This window comes from Phocoena phocoena, chromosome 3 (genome assembly GCF_963924675.1).
Source record: "Phocoena phocoena chromosome 3, mPhoPho1.1, whole genome shotgun sequence".
Classification (NCBI taxonomy): domain Eukaryota; kingdom Metazoa; phylum Chordata; class Mammalia; order Artiodactyla; family Phocoenidae; genus Phocoena; species Phocoena phocoena.
This window is the reverse complement of record NC_089221.1, coordinates 94,714,526-94,730,566: the sequence shown is the minus strand read 5'-3', so window position 1 is coordinate 94,730,566 and position 16,041 is coordinate 94,714,526.

Here is a 16,041-nt window from a genome sequence, read left to right as displayed (position 1 = left end):
AGATTGGTGGGATTTTTTTTTTTATCTCGCTGTCTTAAATATTTCACTCCACTCTCTTCTTGCTTACATGATTTTTGAAGAGAAGTTAGATGTAATTCTTATCTTTTCTCCTGTCTAGGTAAAGGTGTTTTCATTCTTTGGTTTATTTCGATATTTTTTCTTAATCTTTGATTTTCTGAAATTTGGATATGATAGGTCTAGACATATTTTTCTTGGCATTTAACCTGCTTGGTGTTCCCTGAGCTTCCTGGATCTGTGGTTTGGTGTCTGACATTAGTTAGCTCAGGCCATTGGATCCTTTCTTACTCTGTTCCAGTCATAATGCCTTCCCTCTGGGCCTCAAGTGCACCAAGCTCCTTTCTAACCTTAATATCTCCGTTCTGCCATTCCTTCTCCTTGATAGACTTCTGTCCTAACTCTTCCTCTAACTTCATTTCATCCTTCAGGTCTGAGGTGAAATATTTACTTCTGTAAGAAGGAAAAAAGTAGGACATTGACAGGTACAGGCTCTCTGGCTCAGACTCTCATCTACTTTCTATTGCTTTCTGCAGAGTCTCAGGAAGACGTGAGTTTTAATAATTTGCCAGGGAAAACTTAAGGGCAGAAAGTGGGCAGTTATTACAATTTTGAAAGATTTATTTTCAGAGAGTAAAGTTTGTAAGATAATGTTCTGAAGAGACTTGAAGAACAGGGGTCATGTTATTTAATTCTTTTGTGTTTATCATAGCAGTGGTTCATTATTTGAAAAATTTGTTGACATTTGCCATTAACACTGTGGTCGTTACAAGAAATACTTATTGGTAGGTTGATTTCTAAGTATTCCTATTGCATTAAGAGAGATTTACTGGTAAGTAGTCTAGTTTCTAGACTGGTCTACTGTGTTTCTGTATTCTTTGGGCCTCTAGTAATGCACTCATACCTGATTCATTCATTTACTTAATCACTCATCCATTCAACACACATTTCTTGAGACCTTTACAAGGCAGGTGATATTGAAATTACAAAGAAAAATAAAGAATAACGATTGGCTCTGTCCTTAGAGCCCACAGTTTGCTGAGGGAGACAGATTTTTGGAGAAACCTCTATACTGTGGTATCCAATATGAGAACCAAGAAAGAATGTTAATCAGGCTTCACTCTAGAGATAAAGTATGAACACGTTCTGAAAGGAGAAGTGCAGTCTTGGCAGAGTGAGTGGTGTGAACCAGGGCAGGAGGCTATAGAAATGATGCACATGTGTGGGAACTGAGAATGGTTTAATGTGACTGGAGTGTAAATTGTGTGTGGGAAGAAGGGGAACGGCAAAGGAGGAAGCGAGAAAGCCAGATGGGGCCAGATGGTAAAGTAAACCCTTGAATACTACACAACTGTGTTTGAATTTTCTCATGGACTTGATGGACGGTGACAGTGGGAATGACCTAATCCAATTATTGTTTAGAGATATAATTCTGGAATCAGTGAGGAGAATGGCCTGCATCAGTTGATACACCATGGACTCAATTAACTACCTTGTTTGTGTTCCCAGATGGTGAACGTATAAAAATCTTGTTGCCACCTAAAAAATAATATAGCCACCCCTTTTTATGGAAAAAGAAAGGTAAATGAGAATAAAACAGTCAAAGCAAAAAAATAATGTGTTAGCTCCTCTCTGAAAAAAATAATTTCAGTTGATGTGTTTTTTTATCTCCATCAAATTATTTTTCTCTATATAATTAGGTTTTTTTTTTCCATTTAAACATTCCACCGTAGTCTTTAAGAAGACCTGTGCCTTATAAAACTGAGTGATTATATGCTTACCAAACAGATTTTAAACTTGTCAAGACTCAGGAACTGGTTTTGGCAGAGGAGAGATAAAGCCAGCGCTTAGGTGTTTACAACATAACGTGTCTGTCAAGAGTAAAAAAACTGCAGCAGGCAAGCTTCTGCGAAGGCCTTTTATATTCTGTCACTTACTTTTCACACTTCTTCATTCAGAACATTTATGAACAAACTTGGGAGATTCACAGCCATCCCCTAACAGTCAGTGTGTACATTTATGGGTCTAAATGAATATAAAACTACTTTATGAGTGAAAATTCCCCTTCCATAAGAACTGAGAGCTGTACAGCTGTTTTGTCAGTGGCATTTTATCACTTTTCTGTATCATTGGCTTTAAGTAGATGCAAGGGGAAACAAATCATTTCAGTGCTTGGAAGCAATGCCAATCATTTTGAGAGAATGAGAAACATCAGGATTGACTTCACTTTTTTTTTTTTTTTGCGGTACGTGGGCCTCTCACTGTTGTGGCCTCTCCCATTGAGGAGCATAGGCTGTGGACTCGCAGGCTCAGCGGCCATGGCTCACGGGCCCAGCCGCTCTGTGGCATGTGGGATCTTCCCATACGGGGGCACAAACCCGTGTCCCCTGCATCGGTAGGCGGACTCTCAACCACTGCGCCACCAGGGAAGACCTGATTTCACTTTTTATAAAAGGGGTCAGTCTCATCGAATGATTTAGAGTCTATTTTGAAGAAATGTGTTATTTCTGTGAAAAAGGATTTCCCAGCTGAGTAGTTGGAAAATATTCTACAATTCATCCTCATAGCCAAGCATAGATATCAAAGAGAAATGTTTATTTCCTTTCTACATTCTTCAGAATAATTTTTGATTGGGAGAAATGCTATTCCAGTCCAAAAAAGAACTCATACTGATGTTCATGTGTGACCATTTTTGTTTTCTTTTTTGATTTTTCTTTGTTTATCTGTCCAATAAATATTTACTGTTTGGTTTTGGGTTCTATGATCCAGCTCACAATTTGGACAACCTCTGGATGAGGTGAATCACTAGATGCTGGACCATGAAAGAAAACTTTTATTAGGACTAGCAGCTGATATGCCCTGTGACCCCTTGGAAAAGTCCGAGTCCAGGCTTCTTCTAAGCCTGCCCAACCAATGCTCACCCTCTCCCTGGGGAAGTCTAACTATGGCCAAGGCAGCTGCAAACATCAGGACAGAAAAGTTCTCTCTGCCCCTGGGGTATGGGTCTACAAGCTCTTCTGTGTTCTCTTTGGGATGGACAGAGTTACTTTATTCATAGACAATTCAAAGACAATTAGTCTCTCTAGAAGCATTATATGTCATAATCAGAGATCAGTAGATATTTAAAGTGAGTCATGGTCAAAATCTTCAGGGCTAGAAGGGACTTTAAAGGTCATTTGATGTTGACTCTCCTCTCCAACATTCTAATCAGTTCCTCCTGTAGGGAGCTTCCTGGTTCCTTGGGCTACCTGTGTCTGTACTTGTTATGACACATGGATATTTTTTCCTTATTTCTGTCTAAAATCTATTCTTTTAACTTTCATTCTATTTGTTCTACTTATACACTCTGGAGCCTGGATTAGAGCTCAATGTTTAGACCAGCACTTCTCAATTTGGACTTGCTTAAGAAATTATCACAATACAGGTTCCTGGGGCCAGTCCCCAGACATCCTGATTCAGTAGGTTTGAGGTTTTGCCAGAGCATCTGCATTTCTAACAAGCTCCCAGGTACTGTGGCTGCTGGACTGTGGATTACCTCTGAACAGCTGATTTAGACTATTCAAGATTCCTTCTCCCTTCTTTTGGGAACTGCACCTGGTTTTCCTTTGGGGAGTAACTTGTCTCCTACTACAGGCAGACTGGTTGGTACTGGCAGCCAAACCATTTACCAGCCAAGTGGTGGGCATGTGACACAAGGTAGGCCAAAGGGATGCTGATTCTTGAGAATGTGAAATGAGGGCAAGAGAGGTAGGAGCTCCATCATCCTGTTGACCGCAACTCCTACCTGGGTCCCTGGGCCTGTCCTGTTCCCCACTGCTTCTGAGTCTAGAACTCAGGTTTTTCTTCTATTCTTTGAACTACCTCATATCTCTTCAATAAGTGATGGTTTTTCTTCTAGTTCCACTTCAGTTTTTTCTCCTCTTCTTTCTCCTCCTTTTCTTCCTCCTCTTCCTCTCCTTTTTTTTTTTAATTTTTACATTAACTGTTTAGTTTCTACTTCTTGCCACCAACAATCTGAACAGGTAAAAATTACAAAGAATACACCTGCTGTCTTGACCCCAGTCCACACTTCCGCATAAAGACAATGCCGACTTGCTTCTCCAGGTCCAGATTCCCTGTGCTTTCATTGATTCTTTGTAGAACATGTGTTTTAAGTCTCCACATTATGATGTTTTCTTTTGGTCCATCTACTAGTTATATCCAGTCCTTTGCCAGTTCAATATAGCATGATCCAGACTGCAGAGAGGAAGGAGAATTTTATTGCCCCTGCTGTGGGCACTATACTCTGATTAGTGCCACTTAAAGCAGAAAAAGAAAGAAAAAAAGGACAATTACATAGTAGTTTATTGATCAGTGTCAACAGTGAATAGAGATCATCCAGGTTCCAAAGTGGATCTTCTGTACTGAATGTTTAAGTTTGGATATGATTCCTCCCCTACCCTTCGTGCCATGTTGCCCAGACAGAATACCGGATGTCTCTCGCTTCTGCTGGTAGGCAAGCAGGGACATGGGCCTTAGATGGCTCATAAAGCAAGGGTTTCTTCGGACAGCATGTGCTCAGGGCTGGTCTTGTATAAAGGACGAGACTCAGAATCATTATCGTGTGCTTGGGGAGTGTGCTGGCAGTCTGAAAAACAGTAGAAGCAAAAGGCTCTCCTGGGATTCTTCTTAAATGCAGACAAGACAATTATTTATGGGCTGTTTGGCCTTCTTCATTCTGGGAGAGTCAGAGAAGTCTGTGAAGAAAGCAGGGATACTCAGGAGCATTAGGAATTAAAAACAAAAAAACCTAAGTATTGTTATTATTGTTATTCCATGCAAATACTCAGAAGTTTAACTTTTTGACTTGATATGCATATTCATAACTAGTCATTTCTTGGGCGGGAACTTCTCAGGCAATAACAAATGGTCCTCTTTGTCCTCAACAGTGATTCTGAATTTAAAGCAGAATGACACAAAGCATTTGGTCCCTTGCCATAACAATGGTAGAGAATAGAGGAACAGTACGTCTTTGGATTTTTTCCTCTAACTTGCTTAAAATTACTGTCATGTGTTCCTGAGATTTACGTTCAGGCTGCTTCTGTCCAGCAGAGTGAGGTTGGACAGAGGGAGGGGATGGAGTGTGATGCTTTTGCAACAAAGGCCTCTGCGGAGGCATGGGAAGGTCTGCTGTTAGGAAGGTCCATCAGAGTTGTCCCAAACTGAAGCAATGGGGCTGAGCCTTTGTATTCCCTTATCAACTGGTCACTGGATGCAGGCTACCCTCGGCGGGGGGTGTGACCCTGGCTGAGGTGGTGTTCTCTCTCTGACCGCAGTTCTCACAGAGGGCCTCAGCTGAGAGCTGTCAGATGGCCGCAATCCCAGCAGCTGGCCATTAGGTCCTGACCGGGGTATACTGACAAGGAGCTGGGCAGTGCCCCACACCCTCCACCGGTTCTGGCTGTCCCGGTGGACGCCTGGTGGGTCTGGGTGACACAGGGGAGTTAATACTCTGTTGAGAGGGTTTTGATGGATGATGGGAGATGGAAAGGCACCAACAGATAAATCCTCTCCTTTCTTTCCCCCTGTGGATTGTTCTCAGATGCGGTTCCTGAGACTGAGCAGTGTGCTGTATTTGTTGCAAAGGTGTGCCTGGCTTGATGACGTCCTTCCTTGTATGTGTTCTCCCCCACTCCTCCACCTCATTTCCCTATCCTTCTTTTTACCCCTGAGGGTGTACCCTTGCACTGACATGTCAGCACAATATCTTTTGCCTTAGCCCCTGTTTTCTAGGGAACCCAGGTTAAAGCTGAATGACCTTATTGAAATTCCTGGAATTATAGAACTTAAGTTAGCAGGGGTCTTAAAGATCACCTAGTCTAATACGGCCCATTTTACAGGTCAAAAAACAGAGGCTCAGAATGGTTCAGCTATTTAAATGCATTGCAGACCCAGAACCTGGGCTTCCTGATTCCTGCTCCCATGCTCTTCCAACCCGGTCATACCTTATCTATATTAACCCGCTTGGAAAGTGACTTTACCCCAGAAAATGGCCTTGTGATGGGATTATAGGAGTATCTCGGACCCATCTTGGATACATGTGCACTTGATCTTTTTGAGGCACCTCATGTGAATGCCTCCCAGGGACTGTCAATAGTCTAGTCTCTAGACTGTTAAAGCTGGTAGAAATCAGGGGGATCAGCGAGCCCTGTGTTCCCAACCTAATCACCATCAAGGATCCCTTCTGTTACTTTCCTTCATCTCTACCCCATAATTAGTTTAAAAAAGATTTCTTCTGAATTGCTTTATTAAGACATAATTACTTTTCTACTTTAACTAAAAACTTATAACACTTCAGCCTTTTATATTGTGGATAAATATATGGCTTCTATTTAACTCTTCAAAAGAGAGAAGAGAGTGATAAAGCCACTTTTACACAATCCTCCCAGGAGCCCCAGGGATGGAACCACTAATCAGATCTGCCCCCCGTACCTACCCTCCACCGCCCCACCCAACAGAGACCCAGCAGATATCAGAGCCTGGACTAGAATCTGGGTCTCCTGACTTGAGGCTCTTCCCAAGTTCCCGGCAACATTCCTCCTCAAGAGGTTCCCAACCTCATCAGTCACGGTCAAGGTTCTGACAGTGGACTATTTAGTTAGCAGACACTGTCACTGCCCAAATGTTTGTGCCTGTGGTTCCCTCAGCCTCTCTGCCCTGTGGAGATTCCTCTGCTCCGTCCTCGGCTGCCATCCCTCCTCTGGGAGGCTCACGCAGGGGAGAACACGCTATGGGGTCTTGTTAGTTAAACTCCAGTTGTTCTTTATTCCCTTTTCCAGGAGCAGTTGTTGGTGAACTAGCCATACCACACTGCTCAGCTCCAAACTGCATGTATGACCAGGAGAGAGGGGACACATGTAAGTGGCCCCTGCCTGTCATTTTCAGGTCTGTCTGCATTTGGATTTCCCTGAGAAGACAAGCACTGAGGTTCAGGGAGAGAGGAGTCTGTGGTATGACTTTATGGGAGACATTTTGCTGGAGCTGAGCTCCTTTCTTTAGTTATTGGGATTAATTCATTCAACAGATGGATTCTTATTAGCCTCCTAAAATTGAGCTGGGAATCAAGAGAACTAGGTTCTGGTCCTTACTCTGCCACTCATTTGCAATGCCATCTTGAGAACATCTCAACTTCTGTAGGGTTCTGTTTCTTATTTTATGAATGGAGATAATAACAACCATTTTAGCTTCCTGACAGTTAATCACTCTCTCCGCTGCTGTATCTTGGTTCAAGCCATAGTCATCTCCCCTTGGACATCTGCAAGAGAGGCTCCCAGCTGCTTCTACTCTTCCTTTATAGAAAGTCTGTTCACAGAGAAGTCAGAGTCATCTTTTAAAAATGTCAGACTGTCACTCTCCTGCTTCAGTGTCTCCAATAGCTTCTTCTTGGACTTGAAATGTGCGTGTTTTGTTATGGCCTTCTGTGGTCTAGCCTCTGTTTATCTCTCAGTCCTCACCTCCTCCCTGCTCTTGCTGGCATACCATGCTCTAGCCACATGGATGTTCGGTTTGTTCTTGCAAAGCACCAAGCTTTCTTCCTGCCTCAGGGCCTTTGCATTGCTGTCTCCTCTGCCTGGAATGCTTTTCTACACCTGGCTGCCCCTTTGTTGTCAGTCAGGTCTCAGCTCAAATTATTTCTCCTGCGAGGTCTTTCCTGACTGCCCTACTTAAAGTAGTCCTTCATACCTACCCTTAGCCCTTCTTTTTATTCCATGATTACTTATCCCTGTCTGAGATGATTTAAACTTAATAAATAAATAAATACTACATTTAGTAAGTTTTCTTCCCCTAAAATGCAAGCTCCATCAGCCAGGGCCCATGCTGGCCTGCTTCACTATTGAATCTATTTCAGCCACTAGACTCCCAGGGCTGATGTTCATTAGCGATGTGTTGAATGCTTTTGTTCATTTCATGATGCTTATTGAGCTCCTACTGCATGGTAGCTACTGCTCTAGTCATGAGGATTATCAGGGAACAAAACAGACAATGCCCCTGACCTCCTGGCACTTGTATTCAATGGGAGCTGATTTGGAGGAGAAATCAGAAAGTATAAATAAATCAACAACTAAATAAATGTCAAGAGGTGTAGAGTAAAGATAAGACAGAGTAAGGAGTTTTGGAGTGTTGGGGCAGGATGGGGGTCAGGGGAAGTCTCTCATTTGATGAGAGACTTGAGGAGAGTGGGAAGGCAAGGGGTGAAGGTTGGAGGTGGTGGCGAAAGAATATTCTGGGCAAAGCCCTTGAGGTGGGCGTGTGTCTAGTGGGTTGGAGGAATAGTGTGAGGCTGGTGTAGCTGCAGCAGGGATAGCAGGGGAAAGCAGGAAGAGTCAGAGGGTGGGAGACCAAGTCAGAGCTCCTAGGCTCTTAGGTCATGAAACATGCAGGAGTGTGGGCTTAACTCTGAGTGAGAAGGAAACCTCTGGAGGCACAGGATCAGAAGTGACACATGATCTGTCTTACGTTCTAGAAGAGGCACTGGCCATCATGCTGAGGATGGAGTCGGTGGAGGGTGAAGATAGGGAAATACTGAGGAGACCAAAAGAGGGGTGTTCTGAGTCAAGGTCTATTTCACAGAGAAGCAGGCAGGATTTGGTGATCGAGGGAATATGGGATGGGAGAGAAAAGAGTCAAAGTTTGTTTCCAGGTTTTGGCATGAGCAATCGGAAGAACAGAGTAGGGCTTCCCTGGTGGCGCAGTGGTTAAGAATCCGCCTGCCAATTCAGGGGACACGGGTTCGAGCCCTGGCCTGGGAAGATCCCACATGCCACGGAGCAACTAAGCCCATGCGCCACAACTACTGAGCCTGTGCTCTAGAACCCGTGAGCCACAACTAACAAACCCAAGCACCACAACTACTGAAGCCCGCGTGCCTGCAGCCCGTGCTCCACAACAAGAGAAGCCACCGCAATGAGAAGCCCGCGCGCCGCAACGAAGAGTAGCCCCGGCTCACCGCAATTAGAGAAAGCCCGTGCACAGCAACGAAGACCCAACGCAGCCAAAAATAAAAACAAATAAATAAGTAAATTTATATATATATATATAAAAGAACAGAGTAGAATAGACAGCATTTCTTGGGCAAGAATCACAGTTGATCCTTGAACAACACAGGTTTGAACTGCACAGGTCCACTTATATGCTGGTTTTTTCAATAGTATAATAAATACTTCGGTGATATAGTATCCAGGTTGGTTGAATCTGTGAATATGGAGGAACTGTGGAGACGGAGGGCTGACTCTAAGTTAATGAGGATTTCTGACTGGAAGGAAGGTTGGCACCCCAAACCCCCATATTGTTCAAGGCTCCACTGTATATCATCTTAAGGTGGTGTTGTTATTAACATGATTGATTCTAGACCTGCCTTTATTTAAGAACTATTCTTAGTTTTAAAATTTCTTAAAAATATATTTGCATGTGTGTGTATGGGTGTGTTTTGGGGTATATATAAAATTTCGTAAAAATATATTTGCATGTGTGTGTATGGGTGTGTTTTGGGGTATATATAAATGGCTGGAGGGCACGAATAAATCATATCAATAATTGATAGAAGCCTACATTTCCTATGTTGCTAGCTGGGATGGCCTGCCTACCCTGCTTCCCATCTCATTTTGGATAGTAGAAAATCAAAGCCCAGAGAAGTGAGGTGCTCTACTTGAGGCCAGATAACTAGTGAGTAGTGGAACCAGCCCTGGAACAAAGGTCTCTGCTCTGTCTGGCCTCTGCTCCTTCCACAATATCACACTGATTCTCTACTACTGTTACACTGCATTACAGCAACTGGCATTTTTTGAGAGCAAGGATTAGACATGGATTGAGTAAAACATACACATTGTTAAAGATCACTGTGTCCTCAGAAATGCTCAGAATCTCCCAAAAGTCAGAGAGAGGGGGAGAGAAGGCAGCATGAATGTTTACAGTCACAGGATGTGAAGCACTAAGCATGTGTCTGTAACTTATCCCCAAACTTGAGTATTTATTTCCTCTTCTTTATGCTTGTAAAGCAGCAAGAAGATACAAGCTGTTCCATTCAGAAACCACAGAGAAATGCTTCCGTGATCTGAGGCTGCCTGTAGCATATGGGATAAATTCTTTTGATTTAAGATGCAAACATTCAACAGACCATCCTTCCCTCCCAGAGTCTCCGCCTGTGACACTGGGCCCTTGGGAAGGACTGGCTGGCCGCGCTTGCCTTGGGAAGGATAGGTCTTTCCCTCCCTTCCACCGCTACCCCAAGAAGGGTCTTTTCTTGGCAAAGCTGTGAAAGGTCAGTAGTAAAACTGGCATGCTCAGACTCTCCTTGGCTGTTTCTTAAGGTTGGAAAGTGAACGATATAAATGTCTAATTAGAGAAGAAAGACACTCGCACATTTAATCTTGGTGGGGCCTGGGGACCACACTAGGTCTCATTCTCGCCTCTGCTACCCCCGGTCTTCCCTGACACTTCTCCTATTACTTTCCGACAGCCGTGCCAGTCACTGCACTTGAGCAGCTGAGCCGCGGTTTGCTGCTGCTGTCATTGATATAGACAAGGCATGAGGACCAAAGGCTGGGTCAGGTTTCTTTTGTACTCCATGGGAAAAAGCCATCAATTCAAATTCCGTCAAGGATCATCGTGAGACTTTAGGCTCTGCTAGATTCATCTACAGAAAATTCCCTCCTTAAAAGACAGACTGAAGCGTTCAGATAGGTTTCAATAGAAACTACCAGGCTGTCATCTTCTGGGGAGGCGTGATTTTTAAAGCAAATTAGCCATCAGTATTTTGATGAGTTTCAGCTTCTGAGCTTTTTCAACAATGTGTGGGAACTTTAGAGTACTACTCTTTAGATTTGAAAGCAAATATGTGAATACTCAAAAGTGTTCATAATTCCCAGTCCTGTAGGGGTAAAACACTGGGGAAGAGGATATAAAAAAACAAACATGAAACAGGCCTAAGTGGAAGTGTTAGGCCATTTTGGGGTTGGGACAGGTTCATGATCTTGTCCAATCACCAATTATCCCATTCATTTGAGAGAAGAGATCTCAGTCTTTTTCTTGCAGGGTGTCAGGGACCACATGGCAGAGTTTAAAAAAAAAAAAAAAAAGAAGTACAATTAACAGTAGAGAGTTTACATTTGGTTAAAGGCTTTTCAGCCCAAATAGCAGAAATTATCCTTTGCATTCCAAAAACTTTGCCAGTAATTCAAAGGGATGAGGATAACAACAAGCTGGGTTTCATGCCTGATCACCTCTCAACCCTTTGTTGAAGAAACCCAGCATGTACCTGGATGACTGACTTGACACCACAGTGGTATTTTGAATTCAGACCTCGGAAGATGCTGCCTGCTAGGGGTAGCTCCCAGCGCTGCTTGGTGGGAGGCCTCAGCACCCATGGCTTAGTTTTTCACTCCCCTTCTGGCAAATTAGCATACTTCAATAAAAAAAGAAAACCCAAAATCTTATTAAAAAAAACAACACATAGAACAAAAAACAAAACAAAACAAAAAAACCCGGAGACTTGTTTCAGGAAGGACACAACATCGCGCAAGAAGGAAAATCCCAGTAGCGGACAGGGAGGCCCTGTAAGGAGACGCGCGCTGGGGGCCCAGACCGGGTGCTGGTGGGAGGCGCACACAGCAAGGCAGAAAAGCAAGGCGGCCGAGGACCAGCGTGGCCGCAGGCACTCCGCGTTCGCACCGAAGGCGTTCCGTCTGCCGTTTTCGCAGAGCGGGAACAGCCGGCTCCACGCCCTGCCTGCTCGCAGGGAGGGTACAGGCTGTACCGGATCAGGGAGGAGGCAGATGGCGGCTGGTTCTGTCATGACAAGGACTGAGCTCTCCGTCGGAGCAAAGTGTCTCCTTCGTGACGGAGGTGGTTATGCTCCCAGGGACCGCGCCTTCTTCTCAGCTGTTGTGGGTTTTTTCCCCCCCGCAGGGCTTCTTGATCTCCTAGAGCAGCTCCATTCCTACGCAGAGGATGAGCCACGGGCCTCCCTCCTACAGGGGATCAGCCCCAGGAAGCCTTCTGTCTCCCACTCTCTCCTTTTTGGCCTTTCATGCAGATTGTATCTTGATTTAAAACTCATCAGAGGGGTAACAAATGCAATCAAAACGGCAGAGAGCCAAAAGGGAACAGCCTATTAATAAAGGGATAATAATTGGAGTAGAGATAAGGATCAAAGTCAGCAGACAGAAAGCCAGGATGGGTGGCCAGGTGTGTTCTCTGTATTTTAAGGCCTGCTCTTAGGCGGAGGTTTTGACACTGGTGATGTCCTCGGCATAAAGTCCAAACAGCGAGAAATGTTTCTGCTTGGGCTTCTCAGGACACATGGCATCCACTTAGGGCTTCCCACATGTAATCTATGCAAACTTCTTGAAATCTCTTTCTGTACTTTTAGGCTCTTTTTACGGTATGGGAAGGATTTTAAACCACTCTCGGACTAAGCCAGGAACAAATGGTTTCTTTTTTAAAACTCTAAGTGCTGCCCCAAAGCCATTTAACAATTATCTTGTTAATTGGGAGACTTTAGATTTTGTTAATTGGGCTCCAGTATTTCTCCATACCCTTCCCAATTAACCCAGTTTCATTTTGAGACAGGGAAATTCCCCAGTGGAGGTAATCCCTTTTAGTGCAGGCTTCTCACAATGCAGAGATTTTATTTTTCTAACAAACGAAACAAAGAAGGAAAACCTTAGAATCGGCCATTGGACATGAAGCCCATAAAAATAGGTGAGCAGGGCTTCCCTGGTGGCGCAGTGGTTGAGAGTCTGCCTGCCGAGGCAGGGGACGCGGGTTTGTGTCCCGGTCTGGGAAGATCCCACATGCCGCAGAGCGGCTGGGCCCGTGAGCCATGGCCGCTGAGCCTGCACGTCCGGAGCCTGTGCTCCACAACGGGAGAGGCCACAACAGTGAGAGGCCCGCGTATCGCAAAAAAAAAAAAAAAAATAGGTGAGCAGAAATGAAGTTCCCAGTGCGCTGCAGGGGCCAGTGGCTGAGCGAAAAGGACAGAGGTCTTGGGATGATGGTACCCTGCTAGAGTGGTTCTCGCAGAGTTGAATTCTGAGTGCCCCTACCAAGCGAGCAGGATAAAAAGGGAAGAAAAATAGAAGCAAATGAAGCCCAAACCAGCTGCAGGCTCAGATGATGCAAAGAGCGGGCGAGTGTTCTTCTCATGGATTATGACAAAGTCTCGAGATGGTTTATATAGAGCTAAATTCCCTTTTTCCCCCTAATTTTCATTTTTCCATCTTCAGCTTCTCCTCACATTTATTTTTTTAAAAGCAGTATTTTTTGATTTGGTTTTCATTTCCCGCATTTGGTTTGTGTCCTGTCTCTGAATAGCCCACTGTCTCATGTCCTTTCCTATACACTTTATTTTCATTTTCTAGTCTTTTTCTATTCTCCCGTGATTTCCTGAGCCACTAGCTTTCCAACAATTGAGAAATAAAGCATCTTTCTATAACAATTTTTGTCTTTTATCTTAGAGGCGAAGCTTGTTTGTTTATTAAAAGATATGAGTTCGCTTATTAAAATAGTCACAGCAGCTAGTAGGTTCTAGCCATGGTTCAAAATGCTGGGAATATACATTTGAATAAGGTAGTAACAGCAGCTACTTTTTACTGACCATGTACTCTATTCCAGGCACAATGCTTAATGGTTTCTATTTTTTCTTCTCTGCGAATCCTCGCAGCCAGCTCTATGAGGAAATTTCAATTTCCCGCATTTTCAGACCATTGCCTTTAAGTGTTGGGACCACAGTGTGAACCCAGCAATTTGGTTATGGAGCCCTGCCTTTAACAGCCTGCTCTACTACCTTCCTTACTCCCTGCCATAGTGTAGCCTGCAGTTCAGTGGATGTGACTGATAGGTTAAGTGAGGAGTACTGCAGTAGAATGTGTGGGTTGCTGTGCTGAGCCATCACGAATAGTTGGGCAAGTTACACACTACACAACTCCAGGAAGTGTCATTCATATATCCCTTAGAAATATATAGTGCTCTATCAGAAGACACAAACCATACAGATAATTTAAATGTGGAAAATTTAAGAAGAAGAATTTTTACCTAGTAATGGAGATTAACTGCTAAAGGAGGGTAAAGAGATTTTTAAAGAATAACAGGAATGGCAGATATAAGACTTTAGTATTCTGATTCCTCTGAAATCAGAAGGGGCTTATAGCATGAAAATTTTTTTTCAGCAATTGTAAAGAATATTTCACTAACTTCTCAAATGCAAATTAAGACTTTACATCACGTATCCAAATTAAGAGGTGTCAACAGGAAATAGTGTGTCTGAGAGATTTTATTTCCCACAAGGAAACTGACTTCAACGTGCTCATGTGTGCTAGGCCTCCAGACCAGAACTTCCTCTGGTCACAGTCAATGTCCACAGTCAATGTGAGTGAAAGGACACAGGGACAAGTCATATTTACAAATTAGCCTGATGTTGCTTCCAAGAGTTGTAAGATAGCTTGTATTGCAATTAGCATTTGCCCCTCACATTATATGGAACAAGTAGCTTATTTAAGAACCAGTGAAATCAACTTGTGGTTATGTTCTATTTCACCTTTGTTTTCTGGGAAGACTTAGGGATCATAGTTCAAGGATGGAAGTAACCAGAGGACCTTGTAGAGGATAACATGACAGCCTGTTTTCTGCGACGTGGAAGCCTCTGCACTTCATTCAGTCTTACTGTAAATGCAGTTTCCATAGGGTAATACTATGACTGCATCATTGTGACCAGGAATTGGCAAGCACATCCTAGGAACAGGTGGATTGGATTGCTTAGGTAGGTATCAAGACCTGAGTCATTGTACCAGTACATTTGGTGCCTGCTGTGGTCACCAGTCCCGTTTAAATGGTAATTTCTTCCTCTAGCTTCTACTCACTTATTTCTCTATGTAAGCAGACGCATTACTGGACCACTGAGGCACCCCCAACCTTGAGGCTGGGAAAACCTCAAATGGCCAATCTAAAAAAAAAAAAAAACAAACCCTAAAACAAAAACCAGGACCTCTCTCTCCTCCTGTTCATTTTTTCCTATTAATTCAACAAGGTATCCTGTAACAGCATCGTTGGAGCCTTCCTCCCTTCCATAGGAAACAGTGTTAGCATGTACTATTCGTTACTTGGCTGGCTGCAAGTTAATTACTCTGCTTATGGTGGGGAAAGTACAAAAAAGCATTGAATCAAGGCATGGCAGGCAGAACTTGCCCGTCTTTTTCCTTTTTCTCTTGTCGCAGTGTCATAACGGACTCATGGATTGCAGAAGGCTGAAGATTTGTTTGTTTTGCTTTTATCCAAAGGCAAAGCAGTGCGCTTCGGTGTTTGTATTTGTGAAATTAGAAGCCATAGCTCAGACTATCAAGAGAAGGTGAGGGTTGGGAGTATATGCCCATGACTTTGCATCATGTATTTTTCTAGGTCTGTGATACATTTGTTCTTTGAAAAACAATAAACGTGATTTCATGTAGAAATTCTGAGAATAGTTTTTTTTTAAAGTAGAAGGTGAAAGATTTATTTGATCTAAAGATTCAAATCTAACAATTTGAATAGTTTTTTTTTTAAAGTAGAAGGTGAAAGATTTATTTGATCTAAAGGGAAACCATAGTATAGTCTTGTTTTTTCAGTGTAGTGATGAGATGCCAATTCCTATAGACTTTGAGGGGACTAAACAAAAAAAGGTGACAGAATAAAGGCTAATGAAGCCCAAAAGGGAGAAAACTGCATTTGCATGTTACATGTATATATGGGTTTTCACTGGGTAAACACTGTCCAAGAGGGAACGGAAGAAAGATCACTTACAGGATAGGACACAAGAAAGTGTTTGTGAAATATTCTGGTAGCCTCCAGTGCTTGTCTGTTTGCCATTCTCAGATCTGGATGCTTTTGCCTGATTTCCCTTTTCAAAGTAAGGCTTAAAAAAACTCCAGCTTTACTGAGGTATAATTAACATACAGTAAATCACACATATTTAAACTACATCATTTAATATGTTTCACATATGTATACAGCCTCACC